Source organism: Miniopterus natalensis, chromosome 15 (assembly GCF_054644295.1).
Source record: "Miniopterus natalensis isolate mMinNat1 chromosome 15, mMinNat1.hap1, whole genome shotgun sequence".
Lineage (NCBI taxonomy): Eukaryota > Metazoa > Chordata > Mammalia > Chiroptera > Miniopteridae > Miniopterus > Miniopterus natalensis.
The window spans coordinates 2,325,485-2,334,237 of NC_142095.1; positions in this window are offsets into that span (position 1 = coordinate 2,325,485).

Below are 8,753 nucleotides of genomic sequence, written 5' to 3' on the forward strand. Positions count from 1 at the left end.
TCCCCTGGGGGAAGTGTCCTGTCCCTGGGCACCTGGGGCCTCTGCTCTCAGGCTTGGCCACACTGCTCCTGTGTAGCCCCTAAGGCCTGGGCTGAGCTCCCTAGAGAACTGGGTGGCCAGCCCTCCGCCAGGGGAAAGGGAGGGAGGGATATGCCTGGGGCCCAGCCTCGTTGGCACTGGCTGCCCAGACAGGGGTTACTTTGGGTCAGTGGGCCCCAGACATCAAAAAGAACCAGTGGAGGGTCCCCAAGGACCTAGGACACATGGAAAATAGTTCCCCAGGGTGCCCCAGCCAGCAAGTTACACCCTTTCAGCTGCTTGGGACAAATACTGGGACATGAGCACTGTCATGACCTCTCCAGAAGCTTTGGTTCCCAGCAACCCCACCCCAACTCCTGCTGCTCCCCGAGCCTAGCCAGAGTCCCTTACATGTCCCTCCCAGCATATGGGCCACTGTGCTGTTTCCAGTCTTTTAACATCGTTCACCTCCTCCCCCGTGAAGCCCTCTGTGACCACCAGGCTGGATCAAGAGCTACTTCTTGGTCCCTTGTCCCTCTGCCTTCTGCTTTGTGGCACCAGGAGTTCTGCCCTATAGGGGCCTACTGGCCACCCCATCAGGGTAGGGGCTCAGCGAGCATGGGGTCTGGTCACGGTCACCTCAGTGGCCCATTGCCCTGCCCAGGGTCTGGCTCGGCACGGTGGGTGTGACAGGACACGCAGAGAGGCTGCTCCCTGCCAGGCTGTGTGGTCTCGGGCTGGGCATGGCACTTCTCTGGGCCTCCGTGTGCTTGTCCATGGGCCCGGCACCCGGCAGCACTTCGGTGTTTGATGGACCGGTGAATGGCTATCGGAGAAGCTGGACTAGATGGTCACCAACTCCCTGGCAACCCTAACCCTCTGCTGTGTGTCCCTCCTCAGCCAAGCTGCCAGGCTGTCTGCCCAGGAACAAGAAAGGGGGGACTGGCATGGGCCTTGGGGTGATGGGGCAGGCTCGGGGGGCAGTCAGAGCAGGCAGAAGATGCAGGAGGCAGAGAAGCTGGGACCTTGACAAGGTGATGGGTGACAGTCTCGGGGGAGGGGATCAAGATTTCAAGGGGACAGGTAATGTTCAAGGACCCTGGCCTGCTTGGGGGCCGCACCCCACCCCTAACTCACCCACACCCAGCAGCTTCTCCCCGACTCCTGCTCGGCTCTAAGCGTCTGTCACTGGGGCTGCTGATTCACATGCTCCGCTCTTTCCTCTCACCAACTAATTATAGCTCCTGTGCATCCCCCCCGCCCCGAAAATTGTCTTTTTAAAAAAACATATCCCCAAGTCAGCAGTAATTAATTTGGTGAGTTTCACAGTGTGCGGTTCAGAATGACTCCGAGGACAGGAAGGTCCCAGGCGTGGAGATGTCTTCTCTCCAACAGAGGAAGGGACAGGCATGGGACGCAAGGTGGGCACGGGACACTTCGGGCAGCAGAGGCTCAGCCAGCCCCCACTCCACCCATCACATGTCTGGGGACCGTGGGGACTTGCAGTCACAGCCACAGGAATGGGGACTCCATTGAGCACTGCCGTGTGCCGGAGCAGACCCTGTTGGCCTCCGTCTGAATAAGAGGAAACTGAAGTTCAGACCTGGCCAGAAACTCAGGGTCACATAGCCACCGGCCACCCGTGATGGGTGAAGCATGACGCCCGCAGTGCTGGGAGTCGGGAGCCTGGGTGGGGACCCATGGCAGAGGGCAGGCCAGGACCATTAGGTCCTCCAAGGGACAGGCAAGCACATGGCCCTCAGGCCTATCTCTCCATCCCCCGCCTTCAGGGATCACAGCAGCTCCCCTGGAGCTGGGCCAGAGTCGAGGCCACAAGTGTTGTCTGAGTGCTTCAGGGGCCCAGTGAGTGGACGCTGGGGCAGATGTCTGAGCAGGTGTCGGGCCGGTGGGGACAGAAGACTCTGCTGGGACAGGGTCCCAGAGCGACAGTGCCAGAGAGGCTGCTCTACCTGAGACTGGACAGAGAGAGCGGGACAGAGAGGGAGACTAAAACCAGGAGAGTCAGGTCCGAGTCAAGGACCGAAGTACCAAGATAAACCCAGAAAGAAGAGACAGGGACACAGGGTAGGGGACTGAGCTATGCAGGGGAAGCCACAGCGCCAAACGGAGCAGCTGAAAGTGGGAGGAGAGAAGTGGAGGCCGGAGCCTTCATGAGGTCAGGCTCTGCGGGCGGTGGGCATGGCCTGGCGTGGGGGTGGGGAAGGGGTGCCTCCTCATCTCCGTCAGTCCAGGGGGTGGCCTGGGGAGGGGGCCCTAGAGGAGGTGGGCCTGGGGCAGTAGGAGAGCTGAGGACGCATGGGGTGAGTGGGCAGGTGGAAGAGGTTTCTCTGGGACCAGCTGCCTGAAGCCGGGCTGTCCCCCCACCCCATCAGTGCAGGGGCTAGGACCCTCCCCGGGGCTGAGGAAAACTCAGGCAGAGGCAAGGCCATGGCATTTCCTGGACGGATACGTGTCGCCCTGGGGCTGTCTGTGTCGCCAGCCTGAGGCCAGAGGGCTCCTGTCTGGTCCTGCAGAGCCTCCTGTCTCCCGCTGAGTGGGGACCTGGGGACCTGGGGACCTGGGGAAGGGAGAAGGCAGGCCCAAGCTCCCCCGAGTCCAGCATATTGGGCAGCCTTCCCTAGTGTAGGACAAACCTCACACCTCATTCCCCACCAGCCATTAGGAAATATAACCTCTAGCAGCTCCCAAGGTGAAGGGTCTGTCCTCTGCTCAGATTTCTTGGGCAGGTCTCAGCCTAGGACTGTGCCTCCTTCCCCAGACCTCAGGCCAGGGTGGGTGTCTCCCTCAGACCCTCAGCCAGGAGGCCTGGCCCCAGCACCCTGGCCCTGCTCGGCCTTGGCAGCCCAGGAGGTGTTGACAGCCTCGCTAACCACAGGCAGGCTGCCCTGGCTCCAGCCGTCACCTCCCCCAACTCCTCTGGACACCTGACTCGGCCGCCGCCTGCCCTGGGTCAGGGCCCCATGCCCAGGACCTGCCAGCCAGGCAGCTGTCGGGATTTCCGGGCCTCTGGGGCTGACATCTCAGACATTTTCTGGTCCGGACTCGCTCAGCCAAGTCTGCCGGGGTCTGTGTCTGGGTCCCGGAGCATCTGTCATGAGAAAGGAGGGGAATACAGCAGGAAGCAGGTGGCCTTGGGTGGCCCTGAGCCCAGAAGGACAGCTCAGGCCCCCCAGGATGTGCCCTTGAGCCCCAGGAAGCACGAGGGCGTGGCCGCCAATCCCTGGGAGGGGTTGTTGCCAGTGCAGGAGGGAGGTGTGTGTGCAGGATCCTCATTCTGGGTCCAGCCGTCCCACGGGGCCTGGGGCACTATGGTGACAGGGACACTTTGAGTGAAACACCTGTTTCGTGGATTCCCAAAACAAACCAAGAAACCTCCTCTCGTAATGACGTAACAGGAGGCCACTCAGAGTAGGGTTTGGAGTCTTACAAACCGGATCCATCCAGCTCAGGCTCTGGTGGATGGCCGAGCCTCAGTTTCTTCATCTGTACAATGGACTGCCAGGAATTCCCACCTCAGAGAATGCTGAGGCCCGCGTGGCATCACTTTAGGCAGCCCAGCTCCCACCAGTCTCCAAATTTACCCCTGGAGCCCCCTTCCCCCTTCTAGGACCCTCTTCCTAAGAGGAGACAGCGGCCCTCGGCCCCCAGCCCTCAGCCCCACTGCAGCCTGGGGCAGACCAGGCTGAGGTTGAGGGAAAGGAGAAGGTCCTGGTGCAGGCAAGGAGCCAGGAGAGCCAAGAGATGGTCCCCTCCTGGGTGGGACCACCCGCAAGCCCCACTCCTCAGGTCTCTGAGCATTGGGGATCGGACTGACTGGCCAAGTGTCTTCTTGCTCCAACCTGAAATCCCCAGGGCACCCCAGGGCCGTCACCCTGTGCACCCCTACCCTGGCTGTGGGCCCCTTCCAGGCCAGCCTGGCCTTTGGCCGCAGCTCCTCCAACAAGAAGAGAAGGAGGGAGCCCGGCCCACCCCCATCTCGGACCGCTTTTAGCCCCTGAGGAACTCGGCGTCCTACCAGCAAGGGTGCGTGGGTCGTAGCTGGGTATTATTAGCTCAGCTGGAGGAGGTGACCGGGACTTTCACAGCCAAACCCTGGAGGCTTCGTGTCCTGGGCGGGCAGGGCAGCCCTCTGTCCGCATGTCCTCTGCTGGCTCTCGCACTCCCTCCAGCCTCCACCCCTTCACACATGCCTGGTTCCTGCCTAGGTTGAATCTCCTCCTGCCCCCCGCGGTGGGGGTGACTTCTGGGGTCAGGGCCCCAGTGGTGGGTGAATGGCCTGAGCTGGGCCGTGACCAGGCCCCGTGGGAAGTGAGAACAGAGAGGCCTGTGATAAGGCTTCCTCCTTGGCACCCTTTTCCTCTGCCTGATGGCCTCTTGTTCCCGCTGCCCTGCTCCCTCCTCAGCTCCCCCACTGGCTGCTCTGTGGGCGTGTCCCCAAATATCTGTCCACAGCTGGGCCCGGGAAGGGGAAGAGGCGGCAAACCTGAGACAGGATAGTAAGAAGCTCGGACAATTCCTCAGCAAGTATAGTGAGGAAACTGAGGCAGACAGCTGAACACACTGGCCAAGCAATTTACAGCCAGATACAGGAGGTCACTTCCCTGGAGATAACATCTAGGCCTCAGTTGTATTTTAGTTCCAGGCCCAGAAAAGCAGCAAAACCAGGTGGTGACGCCAGGACCAGCTACAGTGACTACTAGCCCTTTCCCTGGCGCTGACCAGTCTGTGAAGACCAGGACCTGAGAGGGCACACCTGGAAAGCTGATGAGTATTTTGCTGAGACCTCCCCTGAGATTCCCGCTGCCGGCAAGAGAGAGATAAAAACCCTTAAGACAAAGGACCCGGTGCGCACTCTCCCTCACAGCCCTGCCTCTACAACTCATCCTCGCTGTGTTAGTTCATCTGCCCCCTCCCCCAGTCCACAGCCTCGAAGGTAGAACAGGCAACGCCGGTGGAGTTTGAGGGAGATGGAGGCGGGTGCCATGATCAACCGTGTTTCAGAGACAAGCCACTGAGGCTCTTACCCCGAGAGGGGCCTGGCCCCTGGCCCTACTCTAGTGGCTCTGGACTCCAGCTCTGGTCCCAGTCCTTTTAATAGCCATGTTCAGTCCTTAAAAGCTTATCATAGGCACATCTCTGCCACTGGTCCTGTCCTAACTCATTTCCAGGAAAGAGGAAGGCTGGTCCTGACCTTTGACCTCTGACCCTACCTCAGACTGAGCCTGGCTCTCCATCCTTGTCAGGTTCTGAGCAATGAACTCTGTCCTCGGACTTCTGACTCCAGGGCAAGTCTTGACCTCTCACTGGGCAAGATAAAACCCAACCCTCTGATCTGTGACCTGAGCCCATTTTAAGGCTCAAGCCTTAGGCCCAGGTTGAATCCGGGCCTCCAACCCCTCACTCCCACCCCAGGGGGAGTCCCTGAGGCAGCCCCAGGCCTAGCAAGGACTGGTTCCCACTTCCCTGCCTGAGTCTCCATCCTGGGCTCACCCCGGCTCAGCCTGGAGGAGGCCACGCTGGCTCCTCACACTCGCTGAGCCCCCCCCCCCCCCCAGTTTGGGAGCAAGCTGACACAAGGAGAGTGTCACACCAGGCAACTGAGGACTTGGACGAGCGGAGGCTGCAAACATATGCTGTTTCTGGGCTGGATCTTGTTGGTTTGGATGGCGGGGGAAGCAGAGCCCACGGCAGAAGGAAGGAAACAGACAGGCAGATGGACCCTGATGCACACAGACGCCGCGTGGGGGGATGCAGGCGCCCTGGGTCACCCGGGGCTGGGACCACGCTCACACGGGGCAGAGAGGCAGGCATGCCACACCCCCCAACCTGGAGAATACAAATTATGATACATGTGACACTCCCCTCAGCTCCTGCACCTCGTTTTCTTTCCAGCTGCTGAACCCCTATTCCTGGGAGCTCGAAGTGTGTCCTGGGTGCAGGTCCCGACTCTCTCCCGCAAGCTGTGCGACCTGAGCCGCGCTGCTCGGCCTCAGCCCGAGAGTCTCAGCATCCTCACTGGAAAACCAAATGTGATGCTCCCTCCTCAAGGGGTTTTCTGAGGACAAAATGCAACTGTGGAGGCAGAGTCACTGCTCATGCCTGGCACCCGGACAGACGCACAAAGGAGAGGCGACTAATATTTTATCAGAGATCAAAGTCCAGCGGCTCCGCTGGAGGTCAGGGGCCTCCCCCTTCCGCTCCCACACGAGGGCTCCCAGGACAGTGTGGAAACCCTTGACCCAGATTCGAGGCCGCCAGTAGGACCAAAAGTAGCATCAGCTGACGATACAGGAGTCGGGGCAGCGTGCGATTCGTCAGCCTGGAATTAGGTCGCGGAATTCTTAAAACAGAGGAGCCTCAGAGGCCCCAAATCCTCAACATCGGAAGGCACCGTGCCCCCCAGTTCCCTGGGCCAAGAGTGCCTCAGGCCGGCCGGGAAAGGATGGACCTCCGCCTCGGACCTGCGTGTCCGGGGGTGCGCTCCAGCTCCACCGCAGTCTCCAAAGCCCTCCAGTTCCTGGGGGGGTCCCTGCTTCTCCACTTCCACTCGGCTCAGGCGTCCCAAAGGTCCAACCACTCCTGGATACTCCACCCCCGCCTGACCACCTCTACCGCCCCTCCCAGGACCCTGACCCAGCCACTGACGTCCCCCGGGGTGAATCCAGACCCTCCCTGCTGCCCTCAGCCTCAGGTGCCCTGCGGAGTGGGCCCTGGGCGCATTGGTGACCTCAGACCCCAGCCCCTCAGGGCCCCCCCTTCCTCACAAGAGAGGTAAAGGAACCCCAGGTGCGAGCCCTGAGCGCTGGGCTCCTACCTGCATCAGGTGTTTTCCGTCCGTCATCTCTGATTCAGGAAACAGAGTCAGACGGGGAGTGACATGCCCAAGGCCACGCAGTCAGGAAGTGACAGTGGAAGGATCTGACCTAAGGCTGCTGTCCTGAGAGGAGAGGCAAGAAGGTGGGTCCCAGAGGTGGGCGGGCCACCCCTCGATGGCAGCAGCAGAGACCGAGTCAGCACTTCCTCACCCCCACCTCCAGGAAGGTGGCCGGGCCTCCACTTGCTGGCTCACCCCGCCCCGAGCGGTTCCCACGCGACCTTTCCAGGTGGCTAATGAGGGCCTGGGCACCACTCAGTAATTGGCCTCATTAGGCGGCTGGGGCTGCCCAGGGGATGGTGTGGCGGATGCTGGGCCCCGTGGGGACAGGCCAGACAGCCTCCCGTTAATTACCTGAAATATCAGACAATTAGGCCTCTTGCCACCAGCCTGCCCACGTCCTGCTGGCCCCTAATTACCGACGGCTGCTGAGCAGGCCGGGAGTGACCTGGATTTGGACGGAAGGCCGGCCACGGCCATCTCCTCATCCCCTGCCCTGCACCCGTCACCCGCTGTGGCACAGAGAGCTGGGGTGGGAGGAGTCCATCAGGGATACCCCCCCACACTGAAGCCCACCTGCACTGGTCCTGGACCCTCCCCACCCACCATCTCTCCTGCTGAGGGCAGCTGAGGCAGAGAGGGACGGAAGCCCGGAGCCTAGAACCCCTCAGGGGCTGGTGGCAAAGACCCAGGAAGGGGGTCCAAGAAGCACAGCGGGTCATGAGTGGTTGATTTCCCCCTCTGCCTGGCTCCTCCAGGGAAGAAATCCTGGACTGTATTCAGGAGTAGGGTGGCAAAGAAGAGGAAGCTAAAAGCTCTCCGTGGGCTTGGCCCAGCCCAGAGGATGCTGGGAGCCCAGGCTTGCCCCTGGGGTGTCCCCCCACGCAGAAGGGGAGGCAGACCTGGACAAGGCAAGCTCAGGGTGCAGCCTCTAGTTGTTGGGGGAGGTGCATAGAGAGGGGAGTGGTCTGACTGGGGTGGTCCTGGAAGGCCTCCCAGAGGTGACAACCTTTAGGATGAGCCAGGCTGGGGCACACTGTTCCAGGCGGAGGGAACAGCATGAGTGAGGGAAGAGCACGTCTCTGAAAGCAGAGACAGAGAGCAGGCACCCCCTCAGCAAGCGCCCAGCGATCGCGGGGGGGAGGGGGGCAGCTAGACCAGCCCGGCCCCAGGAGGGACAAGCAAAAGAGCCGGACTGGCAGTGAGTGAAGCTCAGAGGGGTCGGACGCGGCAGATGCGCTGTCCCTCTGCCTGGAGTGGTAGCAGCGGCCGCCCCCGCAGACAAGGCCCAAAGGAGAAGTCTGATCTGGGGTGGGGGTCCCTCCTCCTTGGCTCAACAAGCCAGCCAGCAGAAGGTACCTGGGCCGCCCCTCCCTGACCTATTTCCTTTCCTGTTTCTGTGCTGAAATTGAAAGTCTCTTCTCATTTCCCTGGGGGACTTGGGAAAGGTGCCACTGCTCAGAGTGCCTCTCTGGACACTCCCAGTCCAGAGAGGTCAAGAGGCTGAGCTGAGGTCACCCAGCTAGCCGCGGGGAGTGGGCCTCAGAGAAGCACCCTCCCATTTTCTAGTGGAGATCATCGCGGCCCAGCCAGCCAGAGAGTCACAGCAGCAAAGGGCTCGTCCTGCAGGCGCTGGGCTATGCACCAGGCCCTCGGCCGGAGAGCTCACAGGTCACAGGTCTGGTCACAGGCGGAGCTCAGGCCTGGGATTCCAGGCCTGGGGACTTGAGGTGAGGGCTGTGCCTGGACTGGCCACCTTTGCCTGAGCCTCGAAACCAGGCCTCCTGACTCCTAAGCAGTGTTCCTCTCCCGCACCCCATCCCAAGTCAAGTGGGAAAGG